Here is a 17,607-nt window from a genome sequence, read left to right as displayed (position 1 = left end):
CATTTCTCGACCACAGAAACGTATGAACAAATCGGCGTATGAGGCCCACCGTGATCTTCCAGGGACATCCGACATGTCCATCATGTGATCCCCCATAATTTTCTCCTATGTTACCCAAAATCAGGCTGATAAAAAACTCAGGGTATGCCATACCACAGGTAAAGTTGGGATGGGGACTCCCAACGTTAAAAACCTTCCAGATCATATTTGGTGTCTGCTGATATTGCATATGCAATCTAAACCATTCAGAAGATGTATAAGCAGGATGAATGAACACCCAAAAAATTAGGCCATTTCAAAACTTTGGTTGGTCACGAAATGTGATTTTAAAGGTTTTAGGCATGATTTTACAAATTATGCCCACCTGAGTTTGGATCAACCTGAGTTTCAGAAGCCAACAAGAATAGGAGGGGCCACACGTGAAGGATGGATTAGATGTCACTAAAACATCACAGTAAGCCCCACACGTGAGTTTGTGGGTAGAAACGCGGTGTGTATTGGATCCAGCCTAAAACAATGAACCGATGATTGTGACTATCATTTAGGTAGATAGATGAATTTAGAACAAATGAAAATAAAATTTCCAATGACCACTGGCTAGCATTCAATTCAAAAAATAAAAGGTTAGGATATTCTACCAAGCTTGATTATGGACCAATAGTTGATTGCTCCTGGCTAGAATATGGACAGTTCAAATCATACAACTCATCATGCGGCCTAAGGAGGGAAAATGAGTTGGCATTGGGAAACATAAGGAAAATATACAAGAGAAGACGAAATTGGTATTTAGCATAAAGATATAAACACCTCATAAATGTTGTCAGATGTCTTCAATTTAATTGACGTCAAGGGTTCATATATTCCATTAACTAACCACTCGATGCCATAAAAAAATCTAGAAAATTTTCAGTTGCTCGTTAAATGGTTTTAGAGTTGCTACTCGATGCCATGGAAGGCGGCTTCAATGAAATCGACTAGTCTTTAATGGATGTCAATGCCATCAAATGTCCCATCGACGAAGCGCACAGAATTATCTAAGTGCATAATTTATTTCTAATTCCGATTGTGATAGAATATATATCGAGTATAATCAAAATTAAGATATTTTAAGTGAATGTTAAGACATTCCTAGAGTGTTCCAAAGCAAAACTAGGGTTTTAAGAAGTGATTTTGGTTATTTGGATTAGTAAGTGCTTTCATATCTTGTAATATCATTTTATAGTGGATTGATTGTCGCTTTGTGCCATGATTTTTTGTTCATGAAAGTTTTTTCACGCAAAAATTATGTAATCTTTGCGTGTTTTGGTTTGTGTTTGATTTCGCCTTACTTGATTGAATTTGAGTTTGCTTCTACGCAATCCCCTAAGAGGCCCACCATGTATAGATCATCACATCGATGGACCATATTGATATGTGTCGAATTCAAAATGTGTTTCATGTTAGGCCCTCCATAAAGATAAGAAACCCAAAAAACTAGGTTGATACAAAACTCAGGTGGGCCACACCGAAAGAAATAATGTAAAATTAATTCACCAATTAACCTAATATTCCAATTTCAAGTGATTTGACCAACCTGATATTCCAAAAGTCTTGAACTTGATAGGGTGCATCTTACTAATGTGCTGGATGGGTATAGACACAAGGGTGGGCCACAATACAATTGTATATTTTTCTATGGTGGGCCCTTTCCTCATTCGTTCTCACTATTTTGGCACCTGAGTTTGATTTTGAACTGAATTCTAAGTAAGAGTTAATAATAAATGCGTGCGAATGAAATGTATTTCAGTTCAAAGGGCGATCTAAAGCAGAATTTTTCTAGCCACTACTTGAAAAAATTCAACAGAATCTTCTAGGTTGGTCCGCCAAAATTCTTTCTCAAGTAGGTAGAGTGACGCTCATCAATCATGTTCTTTCTAGCATTTCAATCCATACTCTTGCTGCAGCGGATGTCCCGGATTCGATATTAGATTCCCTGGAGATGTCCCTGGGGGATGGGAGGCAGGCCAAAAGAAGCTCCATTGGTTGAGCTGGAAACGCTCATCCTTGCCAAAATTGGATGACAGAATGACTGGAAACGCTCATCCTTGCCAAAAAAAAAAAACATGACAGAATGACTACAGAGCTCTCCTTTTGTATCAGATCGAAACGGCCCAGATGCAATGATATAGACATATCAGGTCCAAGTCGGGTCCACCAATGAATGCATGCAACAACTCATGCCAATTGATCAGAAGGTGTAAAATCATGCCTAAAATCACTAAATTCACCATGGTGTGGCCCATATAAGTCCATCTTGGTGGGGCATGTTAGATGGATGAATTGGATAGCACATACAAACAATAATGGATACCACAAACCTTTTAAAAGGTTTTTAGGTTGGCGTCTATCTAAACGTTCCCACCTGATTTTCAAATGGGGTTCATGTCCAAATCTGACCTTTGCTACCATTCAAATCAGCTAGATTTTTGGGTTAATGTCCAAATTTGACCTTTGCGCCCATTCAAATCAGCTAGAATTTTGGTTTCATGTTCAAAATTGGCCATTGTTCGCCACCCCACACCCCACCCCCCCCCCCAAAAAGAAAAAAACTAGGTTTTTGGGTTCATGTTCAAATTTAGCCTTTGCTCTTTTTATGGGGAAAATAGGCCGGCTAATAATTCAATGTCAGGTCATACAGCGGTGCACTTAATCAGGTCGAGCAACAACTAGGGCTCACCTTTAAGTTTTGGGCACCTGTGAGGGTGGCATCGCACATCAATCAAAAGTTGGATGGCAAAACCTTTAAGTTTTGGGCAATTTGGCCAATGTAAACATACAAAAAAGCTTTATATATATATATATATATATGAGTCATGTTCACCTGCACATGTGTGCACCTTTGCACATGTGTCATAGGCGTCTAATCTGAACGGTCCATGTGATACGGAATCCCATGAAACCCCTAGGTACAAATTTTTAGTGTGATCTAAAATTCTAGTCGGCCATAGAAAAGAGAAATGCAAATCAAGAGAGGAAACTGTTTTCATTTTTCATAGCCCGTCAAAGTTTTGGATCAAAGTAAAGATTATGCCTGGGAGTTTAATGAGGTGCTGCTTCATGTGGACTGTTCAGATTTTGGAGTCACATCACGTATGAAGAGTTGTGAAAAAAGTTTACACGAGTTCTATGCGAACTAGTGCGCAGGCGCGCGGTGTGTGTGTGTGTATATATATATGAAATGGTTATATGCTTTCAAGCTCATGTCGAACATCAACACCATCATTTGATGGGTTCCCTTTAAATCATGGGATATCCCAAAAATCAGCCGGAACTCAGGTGGGCCATACCATCTAAAATCATGTGAAGACATACCTAAAACATATAAAAAGAGTTGGTGGGGCCCACCTAAAATTTGGATGTATCTGAAACTTGGTGTAACCCCTCATCCAAGTGGGACACACGTAATGGATGGGCTGGATTCGTGAACCACACCTCGGTGGGCCCAACAAATGATTATGAATGTTTTAATGAGAGGGTAACCCTTCTCAAGTACTTTTGTACATGGTGTGGCCCACGAAAGTCATCGATTGACTTGAATTTTAAGCCCGAGGCCCACCATAGAACGGTGCATCTGACTGATGGGGTAGATGTTCAACAAGCATCACGGTGGGGCCCACAGGGCTCGACCTCATGGGAAGTTTCCATGAGCTCGACAGCATAGAACCATTTCCCACACACACTATGAAAATCAGGACTGTACATTGAGCTTGCATGAATTCCCTTTCTCAATGTGCATGTGGAAAATCAGGACTGTTAATCTGGTGGGCCACCATCTGGACAGACCACTGGACCAAAAATGGCTGTGACAGGCACTTGTAACGATCTAACAATACCTATTCAGATCACTCGTTGGATGGCTACCATGGTACATATCCGTCGATTTCTGAGATGGTCACACCAGAATAAGAGTTCTGATCACAGAATCTTCGCCACCAAAATCCCATTCCGTGGGAGTAGAGAGAGAGAGAGAGAGAGAGAGAGAGAGAACGTTCCTTCTTAACAGAGAGGATAGAGAAAGGGCTTGCAAAAGAGCATAAGGTCAGAGACGGAGTGCCTTCTGACATGGACAACGGGGGTGGTTGGTGAGGTCCCCACCGGCCAATCCGCGTCCGAAGATTAGTTAGTGCAAATAGTGGGGATGGAATACCTACCATTGAAACCTTTAAAGGGTGACATAAGTCTTGGATGAGACTAATATTTGAGTTTTCATTTCATCCCAGTTAGAATGATATTATGAACGGTTTTGATGGCTTATAAAATCTTGGCAGGCCTAGGATGGATTCCATGGTGGGCATTTTCATCCCCACTGTTTCCAGCGGCGCTGTGGCCTTCACTCTTTGGATCTGCTTCATTTTTGGGACTATGTTCTTACTTAAGCTGCGGAAACTAATGAACGAGGTGGATTTCTCGCAGACTTATCCATGGCCCATATAACTTCTGTCCAAAGATGACCTTGGAAATTAACGTCGGTTGTCGCCCACCCAAGGTAAAGAGGTTTTTTTTTTTTTTTTCTTTTCTTTTTTTAATCTTAATGGTTGGAGTAGATTTCCTGTACTCATCACGGTGGATCCAATAAAAATTAAAAATTTGCATCTCTCTCAATTGTTTCCCTTGTACTGTGGCATACTTAAATCACAAGTTAATCTAATTTTTCGTCCTTGGTATATAGGTATATGTATGTCTGAATGTAAGATAGGCTTCCCCTCATGAAAACTTTCCATGAGGTCAAGCTCGGTAGACTTTACCATCTACGTTGGACATTAACACCATACATTTATTAGGTCTCCTCTAAATTATAGAATGTCTCAAAAATCGATCATATTAGAAAATTAGGTGGCCACCTAATCTAAAACTATATAGAGTCATACCATACTTAAAGCATCTAAAAGCATTTGATGAAGCCCACGTGAGTTTTAAAATGGCTTGAAATTACGTGTGACGGCCCTTTATCGAAATGAAACACACAATGGATGGGTTATATATCTAAACAGCATATCAGTGTACCGTATAAATAATCAAGAAAGTTTAAATGAGTGACATGATTTTTAGTCCCATGACCCATCATGATGTGGATGTACTATACACATGCGCGTGCACGCATGCCCGCGTCACCACACACATATATATATATAGGGAAAAGGTTCTACTTCTATACCGTGGAGCTCATGGGAACTCCCGGTGAGGTTGAGCTGTGTGGCCCCACCATGATGCGTGTCAAACATCTACCGTATCAGTCAGATGCATCATTCCACGATGGGCCAAGGGCTTAAAAATTAAGTCAATCTGTGACTTATGTGGGCCACACCACATACAAAAGTTGAGAGGGGTTATCCTCCATTAAAACATTCATAATCATTTTTTGGGCCCATCAAGATGTGGTTTACAAATCCAGCCCATCCATTATGTGTGTGCCACTTGGATGAGAGATCATACCAAGTTTCAGATGCATCCAAATTTCATGTGGGCCCCACCAAGTGCTTTTATATGTTTCAGGCATGTCTTCACATGGTTTTAGATGGTATGGCCTACCAGAGTTTCATATACGGCTGATTGTTGGGATATCCCATAATTTAAAGGGGACTCATGAAATGCACGGTGTTGATGTTTGACACACATCATGGTGGGGTCCACACAGTTCTACCTCATGGAGAGTTCTCATGAGCTCGACGGTATAGAACCTTTTCATATATATATATATATATATATAAAAGTCAAAAGAGGCAGCCATAGTTATTTAATTACCATTCAGTCCAATGGAAATGTTCAAATATAGCACATACATTGCTTTCTTTTCCCCCATCCACTCCGCCAAAAAGGTGGGCCTCATCATAAAGTTCACCGTAACCAAGAGAGTGGCTTACACCATGAAATCATGCCTATAAGCTCTAAAATCTATCACAATTGGACGAGATCTATATCTATTTGATCAATGGTTGGATCCAAAGCAACAATGGTCTTGATCACCAACCCATGGACCATTTATCAAAACTGAAAATCCACGGTAAGCCAAAAGGCATCCCCACGCATCATACCAAGGAAAGTCGGTTCCTATGCGTCAGCACTGATGTCACATAAAGATGGGTCCCTCTTTCTGAAAAAAAAAAAAAGTGCATATGGGTAGATCCATCTCTCCACAACACGTGGCAGTTCATATGCAATCTCTCCACCAGAAAAAATCATAAGATTCAATCGTCATTCTATGGGAAGGAGTCCAACCTAAGATTCAATTGTCTTCCATAAGATTTGACTGGAATCATAAATCATGAGATTTTTACTCAAAATAAAAGGCACCCATAAAAGCATCGAAATGCATTTCTAGGTGAAATTTTCTTTTACGTCCTATAAATTGTCTAAAATATGAAGAAAATACCTTGTAAAAAGGTTCCAATTTGTTTGGAGTTCGAATCCCATTTTTCAATAAATCAAGAGAAGTGTTGAAGATCTCTTCCATATCAGCTTCTCAACTCTGTCTGTTTTTTTTTTTCCAGCTTCCAACACCCATTTAGAGACAAACCGCAACAACCAGAAATAGAATGCAAATTAACCGAACTAGTATTAAATCTTACGAGAGAATTCGAAAGGAAAACAGGGGAATCAAGCAATGTTGTTGGACTAAGACCCGGAGAAATTGTCAGGTAAGGAGACTGAACTTCTGGGGACGAATAAGATAACAAATTAGCTGTCACGCCCCAAAATTCGGTACCCGAGTTGACCAGACCCGACTCCGAATCTCAGGACATGATTCAATTTTAAACATTTACAACCACACTTAATTAAAACACATTACAATAAACAATATTCATCAAATACAATCTTTAACTATTACAGCCTAAACTCACTTCTAAGTTCCTGCTATACAATTTATTATTATTATTTTTTTAAATACAAATACAGATATGGCTACCACTAAGCCGATGGTTAGATCCTCACTCTGCTTCGCCTCGACTAAACTCCAAGACCTGAAACACTGTTATTTTGAGTATGAGCACAACCGCTCGTGGGATCTTATCCAACCAAATATGAAATTTCTAGATTTATATCAAACGAATAAATAATAAAAGTACTTTCTGAAATTTCAAAACATGAATCAAAATATTAAATATTTCATATGACATGAATGCGATGCTGGAATCATAAAGACGTACTGAATGCCACACTATCATGAATTCAAGAATAAAATTAAATAATCATCACATCTTACAACACCGTACCTAGGTGTATGACCACGTTGCATTAACGCCCACACACCAGTACCTCATGGTGAGGGACTCATTTATACGTTAGCTAGTCAGACTACTGCTCCAGTTGTACCTCTGACGTATGTCCGCGCACACAATTGTACTCATACGCCATACACAAAGGAGACTCCGAAGGATCCAATGGGTTCTAGGGTCTTTCACCCAAGGGACACGATTGCCCTACTTGCTAGCTTTAGGGTCTCTCACCCAAGGGACACGATTGCCCTACTTGCTGGCTTTAGGGTCTTTCACCCAAGGGACATGATTGCCCTACTTGCTAATACCACAATCATTTTCTCATTTTTCTTTCTTTTTCCATAATTCCGTAATCAATAAAGATGAATGCATGTCATGAATTATTCTAAAATCAGTAGCGAAATAATTTAATTATTTAAATCCCAATACAACAATGCAAGTTCTATACAAATGTACAGAAATTCGATGCCGTAAAAATTCAATTCCTGAAATTTACTGAAACATCAAGATATTTTCTTTGCTCTTTAAAAATAATAAAAAATAAAAAAATCAAAATTTAGAATTAAATTAATTAATATTATTTTAAACTAATTAATTTAAATCAATTACTTTAACACAGATTTAAGGTCTAAATCTTAACACCAAATTTCAGAAATAAAAGTTAGATTAAAATCTAACTCTACAAGTTAATCAGATTCAGTAAATGCTAAAATTTAGAAAAGTAGATATTAGGTATAAAGGAATTTGACAATATTAATTTGAAGTCATTATGTCAAATAAATAAATAAATAAATAAATTTTCTAAAATACATAAAATCAGAAAGTTCATAAATGGAGGAGAATCACCCACCTGATATTTGGACCGTCGATTTCTGGACTAAACCATATGCCCACGACCTACTTAGCGTCGCATGCTAGACCTGACCCATGCTTACGCTCTCAACGAGTTTCTCCAACTGACGCAGCACATAGCATTAACTTGTTGTCTACACTCGCTGGATGCGTGAGAAGTTGAGTTTTAGGACACCATCTACCAAAAGAAAATAACACCTAAGTGGTCTATTTAATGAATGGTTTGTAATGTACAAGAAATTTTATTTAAATTCTAACTTTAATTAAATTAATTTTTTTTCACTTAAATAATGTTAAATATTAGCATAAAAATATTTATTATTTTTATTCACTAAATTTTTAAAGTAAAATTTTTATTTTATTTATCACATCAACTTAACAAATACACACACACACACACATACACACACATATATTGAAATAACTTGATTATTTTATAACAAATTTTAATTTCTCTTTGATAATTCATTGAGAATGTATATTTAGGTTTAATCGATAAATTATTTAAATTTTAATTTAAACAAAAATTTTGAACTACAAGGAAAACATTTTTTTTTTGTTAAAAATCTAATATTATATTTTATTAAAATTTTAATTTAATAAAATTTTAAATACACATTAATAACTAGAATTCTAAAATATAGAAATCTAATCAATTTAGTTTTAATTCCAAAATTTTGAAAATTTTCTTAAACTTAAGTTCATTTAAATTTAATTTAATTAACTCTTCAAATTTTAGAAATAAAATTTGGATTTTAATTTTACATAACAAAAATCATCACACTGATTTATATAATATAACATTAATAATGTAATTAAATTATTATTGATAATTTAAAATTTATTATTATTATTATTATTTTTATCTAACTATTTAAATCTAAATTCAGAATTTTATTATTATTTATTTTTAAATCTAAATTGAATAAGGCTGAGGAAAATTTTAATTTGAACTTTGGATGCTATTATTATTATATAAATTATTGGTTACAACATTATGTCAGTATAACCTTGTTTTATAATTGACTATCTAAATTAATAAATTTACTTTTGTTTGATAAATTTAATATAATTATTATATTACTTTTATGTTAAATTGTTAATATCATCATTTACATAATTTTTTTTCGTGGAAATAATAAATTATATTTATTACAACTTTTATATATTATCAGATAAAATTTTTTTACTTATAACATAATCATATAAATAATATTAAATACATATGTATTAATTATGTAATATAATATTATCTTACACATGTTTACTTTAATTATGTTATATATTTTATCATTATTTTTTTTGTAACCTATAATTATATTGTATTACTACTATATTACTATGAAATATAATATTTATATTTTATTATACCTTAATGATCTTATAAACCTTTTTATTTTATTTTATTTTATTATATATCTTATTATATATTATATTAATTCTGATTACATATTACAATTATATAATTTATAATTTGTTATTATTATTATATATTTTTATTTTATTTTTATAATCATATTTGCTTATATATACTTATCAATCTTGCATCACTTATATTTACAATTCTTAATAATGAATCATAAATATTTTAAATAATTAATTATATATTCTATTTGTACTGTAAAATATTGTAGGATATTATAACTTATTTAAAATTTAATTTAATAAAAAAAAATTTCTTAACAAAACATTTAAGAATTAATAAAATAATCTTAAATAAACTATTTATTTTATTCTGTAAATTTATTTTATTTTATTTATCCATTAATTATTTCAGTATTAAATATTTAAAAAAAGAATAAAATAGAAATTCCTAAATGAGTAGATTCCCTACAAAAAAAAAAATTAACTGACAATAATATTTTTACGAAAATTTAGATTAAATAAACATAATCATAACTGAAAATGATAAATTTCATGTTAAGATCACCTACCTTAAATTCTGATGATCCGGCCCCGCTTTAATCTCTCTCTCTTGATTTACATAGCTCTTTCTCTCCCACTCTAATTTTTATTTTTTTTTTGATTGATTCATTCGATTCTCTCTCTCTCTTTTTTTTTTTAAAAGGATGCGTGATGGAATAGAGGAGTGAAAATCATGGGACGGTTTCATTTAGTGGGAGGTTCGGCGGCCATTACCGTACAAAACGGAAGGAAAGTGGAGAAAATGGTTTAGTCGTGCGGAAGATATAACTCTTTATTTTTTTATTTTATTTTTATTTTTAAGATATGGTGGGTCCCACTAACAATAATTTAAATCTACTCCGTCCATCATCTCGGCCTGGCCAAGAGAAGATATAAAGCAAAAAATGAGGCTGATCCGAAACTCAGGTGAGCCACACACAAGCGGACGGTGGGGTTGGTTCCCACAAAAAAATGAGTTGTTCTTGATTTTTATTTTTTTATTTTAACAACAATCTAGTGGTTAAGATCAGATCAATCTCAATGCATAGTCAGTAGTTGATGTTAGCTAGATTTGGATTAGTTAATAGTTAAACACGAGGTCTTAATATATGAGTTGAGAGAGTGCATTATAAATAAACTTATATATATTCTACCAAAATCATGTAATCATTAATGACATTAATTAATAGTTCACACTAAGCAAAACGATCACACATCAACGGTCATAATTTACATGAGCCGATAGATGCATGTGTGCATGGGTGCGTGGATGTATGCATGGGTCTATGTGTGTATACTCCAATGAAGGCAATTGTACATACATGTATGTGTACGCACGTGTACCAAAATTCTGGGTCATTACATTAGCTGATCTAATCCTTGCGGTATTCAGCTTAGGAGCATTGAACCCAACTCTTAGGAGTAAAATCATAGCAATGAGGTTATCTGTGAAATGATTGAAGACAACAGTTTTTGAAACTGTAACAGCTTTCCCTTGAGGTCCAAAGCATGCTTATTAGGAGTAAAATCCATATAAAGCAAAAACATTCACTTGAGTGTAGAAGCCAAGCATTGCATTGGAAAGTCTGAAAATTAAACATCACTAAATGAACTACCCTGAACCCCAAGAATCAATATAGAAGGTTATGCATATCAAAAAGGCATGCCACAATAATTGGAATTTTTAAAAAAAAAATAAAAAATAAAAAAATAAAAAAATAAAAATACTAACAATCTAGCACTGTGCTATGGGTATAAAGATGATAAGTAGGCTTACAGATAGCAGCTCGAATCGCGTCTTGCACATTCCAAACAGAAAGCATCCTTGTAAGGGCTCTGCAAGAACATAATATTGTCAATTGAAAAGGAAAAATGAATGGCATGCTTCAGAAGCCCAAATGCACATCAAAATCATTAAAAAAATCCATCATCTGATATGTCGCTACTAAGAAAAAGGTTAACATCTAATGTAGAGCGGGTCGCAAACAGTTTCATGGCCAAGATGGATCAGAAAAGGCCCTGTCGATGACAGAAGTGATCCGGACCGTCGGACCTTAGATTAGGCGTATCTCACAATCCAAAATGAGTTACCTGATGTAAAATATATGATTTTGGGGTAGAATGAGCTACTTTAGCCAACCAACCCTGCTACGCCAGGTTGCACAACCCGGAATTGCGAAAAACCCAGGGATCGACGGTCGTTTCCTTGTTTTAATTTCATTTTTACTATAAATAGTAAGTTTTAGTTTGTTATAACTCTTCATCCGTCGGGCTTTAGGAGTTGTGCCTATTGTGAAAAGAGCGTAGAATAATTAGGAGAACGGTTTGGTGAAGCCAAATAGGACACTTACTATTTTTGGCCGAAAACCTTGGGCACTAGTAGATATCACGACCGTCTATAAATAGTAAGTTTACTATTTATAGTAAGTTACGGATTCTAGGAGTTTTAGTTGTAGTTTGATTCTGATTTCTTTCCCATTGCTTGGTACCCCTATTTAAAAGGTTGTGAGCTCGTTTTTATTCATTCATTAATCAAGTTCGAATTTATTAGAATTTCTTTCTATTTTCTGCTTTCTTTTCTCGTGGATTTGAGAAGTCTCTGTGAGGAGTCTAGAGAAGTTCCGTGGATTCGGAATAGTTATCCTCCTGAAGAAGACGGTGCCCGACCTCACGTCCTCCCGTACGTCATCTTCTCTTCGATATCTTCGTTATCGGTGAACCCAATATCCAACTTCTTTCCAATCTTCTCTTGGATTAATCACAAGTTGGGGTTCTAGGATACAGTTACCCAAATCACGACATTGAAGTCATCAATTCTGACGAACCTATTGTTTATGGCTTTCATGAGAGTGGTTTTCCCTATTCCGCCCATCCCATAGACACCTACAATGCCATTCTCATCGTCTTGTAAGCATTGCCATATCTCCTCCATGGTTTGTTCAGATGTGCTCTGTTGTCCTCGCGGTAGCGATGTTTGCATCTCCAACACTCTCGGCCGGGGAGGGCTCTCAGCCACCTTATTAAAAACCCCTTTATCTTTGAGGTTTTGGACGCCTTTGAGCTTTTCATGACTCTTTTTCCCAGTTTGTATCGAGAGAAGTGATCAGTGCAACAACCATTCAACCAAGTTCTCTGTTGCTCGAATTCCAAACTTAAAGAATCGACTTGAGCTTCGATATACCTGACATCCATGAGCCACTTCTCCACTAGGGGCATCCGAGTCTTTCCGACTGATATAGCAGCGTCGACGTCTGCTTGAATTTCGTCAAGCTTGCATTTTAGTTCTTCGGTTTCGTTCTTCAATGTCTCTACATTGTTATTGAGGTCTTTGGGATAACCGATTTGCCGAGAAACAGGAGCCTAAAAGAAGAGAATGATATCCACAACTGGACCCAACAATTCCGTTCTAGATGGATGGAATGGTAATGGTGTTTTTGAAGGTTGGAGAGGAATAGAATGAAAGAACCGTTGGAAATAAAATGCTGTGAGATCTGTTTGTATAAGTTCAGTTTTCTGAGTGAAGGAACGATAAACTCTCAAGAAGAAAGTAAAAATGCACAAATACCTCTGCCCATGAGTAGCGTGACCACATAGTGGAGGCAACCGTGATGTCAAAGCCAGCTAGCTGATGTCAAAGCTATGTGGACCCCACCGTGATGTATGTGTTTTATCCATGCCGTCCATCCATATTGCCAGATCATTTTAGGGCATGACCATGAAGATGAACCAGATTCAAAGATGAAATGTACCACACCACAGGAAAGAGTAGAGATTGAATCTTACCGTTGAAAACTTCCCGGGGTTCGTAAAAGTTGTAGATGAAGCTGATATTTATGGTTTTCCTTCGTTCGGCACTACGAAGGTTTCAACGGTGGACATCATTATTCCCGCAGTTTCTTATGGTGTGGTTCACTTGAGCTGGACGGCCTAGATAACGCATGGTGGGCCGCAGGAAGATTTCAACGGTTAGTGTCTTGTCCCTACTGTTTTCTGTGGTGGGTCCACTTGAGCTTTGTATCTTCCTCATTTATTCCCTAATGCCTTAAAATGATCTCACAAAATGGATGGACGGTGTGGATACAACACATACATCATGGTGGGGCCCACAGAACTTTGTGAAGTCATTTCAGTAGCCAGACTCGCTATGTCTGGTTCAGTAGTTAATCCGCGCCCGTCACGTGACTAGCCAAACCGCTTTCTAATGGAGCACGTGTCCCCCACTGTTAGCGAGTGGTGCACCGTTTCGTCTTGGGTTAGACATTTGTTAGGTACGGATTAGGTGCGGACCGGCATTACCGAAGACGGTGCCGCCCTTACTATGGGCCCACCTTGGTACATATATCGTATATCCATGCGGTCCATCCGTTATTATTATTATTTTTTTCCATGGGATAAATTAAAAATGAAGCATATCACAATCTCGAGTGGACCACACCGTAGGAAACAGTGTTGATTGACTATTAAAAATTATGGGCCACAAAAATATTGGATTAAGCTAATATTTATTTAATTTTTCCTTCATCCACTTTTATGTAATCTTTTCCACAGTTCTGATGCCGAATAACCATTACATAAGATCTGCTTAATTTTACCTCTGCTCAAAAATAATCTCACAAAAATGGATGAACAGCTTGGATATAAAATTCATAGCGGCCACTGGACGCAGATTGCATCCTACCTCACCCATGTCTAGCTGGAACGGGCAAGAGCTTTGAGTGGCCACCTTGATGTATATGTTTTATTCATACTGTCCACTGATTTTCCCTTGGCATTTTATGATAAACGAACAAAATTTAGGAAGATACAAGCCTCAAATGGACCACATCACATGAAGCAGCAATAGTAATGATTCTCACCTTAAAACTTTTCTAGGGCCACCGTGATGTTTATTTGCCATTCAAACCTATTCATAAAGTCATATATACTTGGATGAAGAGAAAACACAGATATCAGCTCCATCCAAAACTTCTGTCCAAAACTTCTGTGGGCCCTCGAGAAGTTTTCAACAGTAAGGGTTTAATCCACGTTTCGTAGCTCATCTCTGTATTGGATCTGCCTCAGTTTTAGGATTATATTATGAAATGATACGGGAAAAAAAAAAAAGGGATACACAGTACGTATAAAAACGTTGCATCATGGTACACTGGCTCGGATGCGGATTGTGTCCTACTCCCGCCCGGACGGTAATCCATCGGGGCAGGGCTTTGTGGGCGCACAGTGATGTAAGTGTTTTCTCTCTGTCTTTAATCGTTTTTTTCATATCATTTTAAGGTGTGATACAAAATATTAGGCAGGTAAAATTCATAAGTGGATCACAAAGTGTGGATTGAACGTCCACCATCAAAAAGTTCTTGGGAGATAGAGAAGTTTTGGATCAAGCTTATATTTGTGTTTTCACTTCTTCCACGTCTACATAACCTTACTAATAGGTTGGATGGTAAAAAAAAACATCACAGTGGCACTCATAAATGTTTCAACGGTGAGTGCCATTATCACTGCAGCTTCCTTTGGTTTGGTCCACTGGAGCTGTGTACCTGCCTCGTTCTTTAGACCATGACTTAAAATGGTCTAAAAAATAGTGACTAACGGCATGGATAAAATACTTACATCACTTTGGCCCACAGAGCCCTGCCCGGGTAATACGCAAACCGCATCCCTCAAAGCTCCTGTCCGTTCCCACCGGATACAGGCGGCGGAAGGACTCCAATCCGCGTTCTAAAAAGAACGCGGCTACATCCATCCACCGCACGGTCGGATTGCATGTGCGCCATGCATACCTGTGCCAAGCGCTTTTTGGGTCCTACAGAGATGCCCATAATAACACTCCGTCCATACATTTTTAAAAACCATAATAGGATAGGATTCTAAAAATAGCCAAATCCAAAACTTAAGTGGGCTACCACAAACGAAACAGTGGGAACAGAAACATCCTCCACTGAAACCCTTTAGAGCTGACGATGATGTTTATATGCCATCCAAACTATTCATATGGTTATTACGACTCAGATAAACTTTAAGAACAAATATCATACTGATACAAAACTTCTATCACCCCCAAGAGTTCAATCTCTTACTTCATGTGGTATAGCTCACATGAGTTCTGGATACGCCTGATTTTTAGATTCCTAACCTAGGTCTTTAAAAACATGTGAACGGAGTGGATTTGTGACGGACGTCTCTGTGGCCCCATACAGTCCCATGGGTAGGTGTATCTATGTACCTGTTGCATATGCAAACCACTTTTGTTCCTTTGGCTTTGAAACCGCGGCCACAGTTCCTTTATTTTGGAAAACTGCGACCCGATAGAGCGAGACCGGTTAACAGCTGAGTGATAAGTCTCCGAAGGTGCGGCCACAGGAGGCATGTGTTGCATATCCACATTGTCCTTCCATTTCACCGGCTAATTCCAGGACGGTTTTTTTTTTAAAAAAAAAAAAGCAGATACAAATCTCTAAGTAGACCATGTTACAGGAGCCATGATAATTGAATGCACACCATTAAAGGTATTTGAAGTGGACGACTATGTTATGATATATTTATGCCATGAAGAATTTCTAACCGGAACTTACAAACTTACAACAAGTTGAAAAAAGAAGAAGATTGGACTTATACTATAATCCGAAAGGTCAACAACAATACTTATGTTGTTGATCTTATGGATGACATGGAGATCTCGCATATTTTTAATGTCATAGACCTAACCAAGTATCATGAACTAAAGAGGGATGAGAACTCAAGAACGAGTTCTTTCAAAGTGTAGGGGACTGATGTAGAGCGGGTTGGCGGACACTTTAATGACCAAGGTGGACCAGAGAAGGCCTGATTGGAGGCGAAAGTGATAGGATCATCAGAACCTCAAAACAGTCGTATCCCAGATACCGTAGGCCAAATTGGATACCTAGTAAGGGACTATTTGTTAACGCTGAATTTTTGTACTTAATGTGAAATTTAGAAAATGTTCCATTTTTAGTGGTGTTTGTTAAGAAGAAGGAAAGTGCTCAACCATTTTATGCCGATATTTTTTTATGATAGGAGTCTAGCTTAATGAGGATCAAGAATATGCTCCGTGAATTATTTATTATTATTTTTTAAATCCAAAATTGTTCTTTGGGACAAAGATTTTCTCCCTTGCGTTATACACATCCCAACTTTTAACATGGGTCACTTCTCCAAGCCCACCATGATTTATATGTTAGATCCACACGTCTATCAACTTTTCTATATTATTCTAAAGCATGATCTGAAAAAAGATGCACATCCAAAGCTCAAGTCAACAACGCCACATAAAGTAATGGGACAGGAACGACTACCATTAAAACCTTCCTGATGTCCACTGTGAAGTTTATTTGCCATCAAATTTTTTTATAAGGTCACACAAACCTGGATGAAGGAAAAACACAAAAATCAGCTTGATCAGAGCCTTATGTGGCCCCACGAAGTTTTCAATGATAGGCACCCAATTCCCATAATTTCTTGTAGTGTGGCCCACTTATGCCTTAGATTTGCCTTGGTTTTTTGTCTTAATTTCTAAAATAATATGAAAAAAATGAATGGATGGTATGGATAAAACATATATATCATGGTGGGCCCCACAAAGCCCTTAATTGTCTATATTTAGGTAGATCTTGGTGGGGTAGTACGCAATCCCCTCCCAGATTTAGGGTGCGCATTATGTGCAAATGCCTTTCACAGAAAGTTCTTGCATTGGAATCTTAGGTGGAGCCCATCGTCATATTTGTGATAAATCTAATCTGTCCATCTGTGTTTTGAGATCATTTTAAAACTTTAGACAAAAAATGAAGAAGATACAAGGCTTAACTGGGCCACACTAAAGATAAAGGTGGGTAGAAAAATTCCTATCGTTGAAACCTCCCCGGGATCGAGAGTGTTGTTTACATGCCATTAATACCGTTCATATTGTTATTCCTAGTGAGATGAACTCAAACCACAAATATTAACATGATTGAAAACTTCCGTGGCCTCACGAATATTTTAATTATGGGCATCTAATCCTCACATTTTCAGCACGTTTGAGTATTGGATACGACTCATTTTTAGCAATAGGTTCTAGAATGATCTCACAAAACAGATGGATGGT

General features: G+C 36.8%; 2 protein-coding genes across 7 annotated transcripts in view; both read right to left on the bottom strand.

Moving 5' to 3' along the window:
- The window catches only part of LOC131249350 (probable disease resistance protein At4g27220), a 178,180-nt gene that overhangs the window by 21,441 nt on the left and 139,132 nt on the right, over nucleotides 1-17,607 (bottom strand). The gene's annotated exons all lie outside the window — the stretch shown is intronic.
- Nucleotides 1-17,607, bottom strand: part of LOC131249351 (disease resistance protein At4g27190-like) — a 123,604-nt gene that overhangs the window by 88,626 nt on the left and 17,371 nt on the right. For 2 of the 6 annotated variants that reach the window (XM_058250051.1, XM_058250050.1), the window contains exon 1: nucleotides 639-774. The exons of the other annotated variants lie outside the window; for them this stretch is intronic. The gene's annotated coding sequence lies outside the window, so the exon portion shown is untranslated. Of the gene's footprint in view, nucleotides 1-638; nucleotides 775-17,607 lie in introns of those variants that run through there. 6 annotated transcript variants of the gene reach the window in all.

This window comes from Magnolia sinica, chromosome 6 (genome assembly GCF_029962835.1).
Source record: "Magnolia sinica isolate HGM2019 chromosome 6, MsV1, whole genome shotgun sequence".
Classification (NCBI taxonomy): Eukaryota; Viridiplantae; Streptophyta; class Magnoliopsida; order Magnoliales; family Magnoliaceae; genus Magnolia; species Magnolia sinica.
This window is presented reverse-complemented; position numbering and strand designations above follow the sequence as displayed.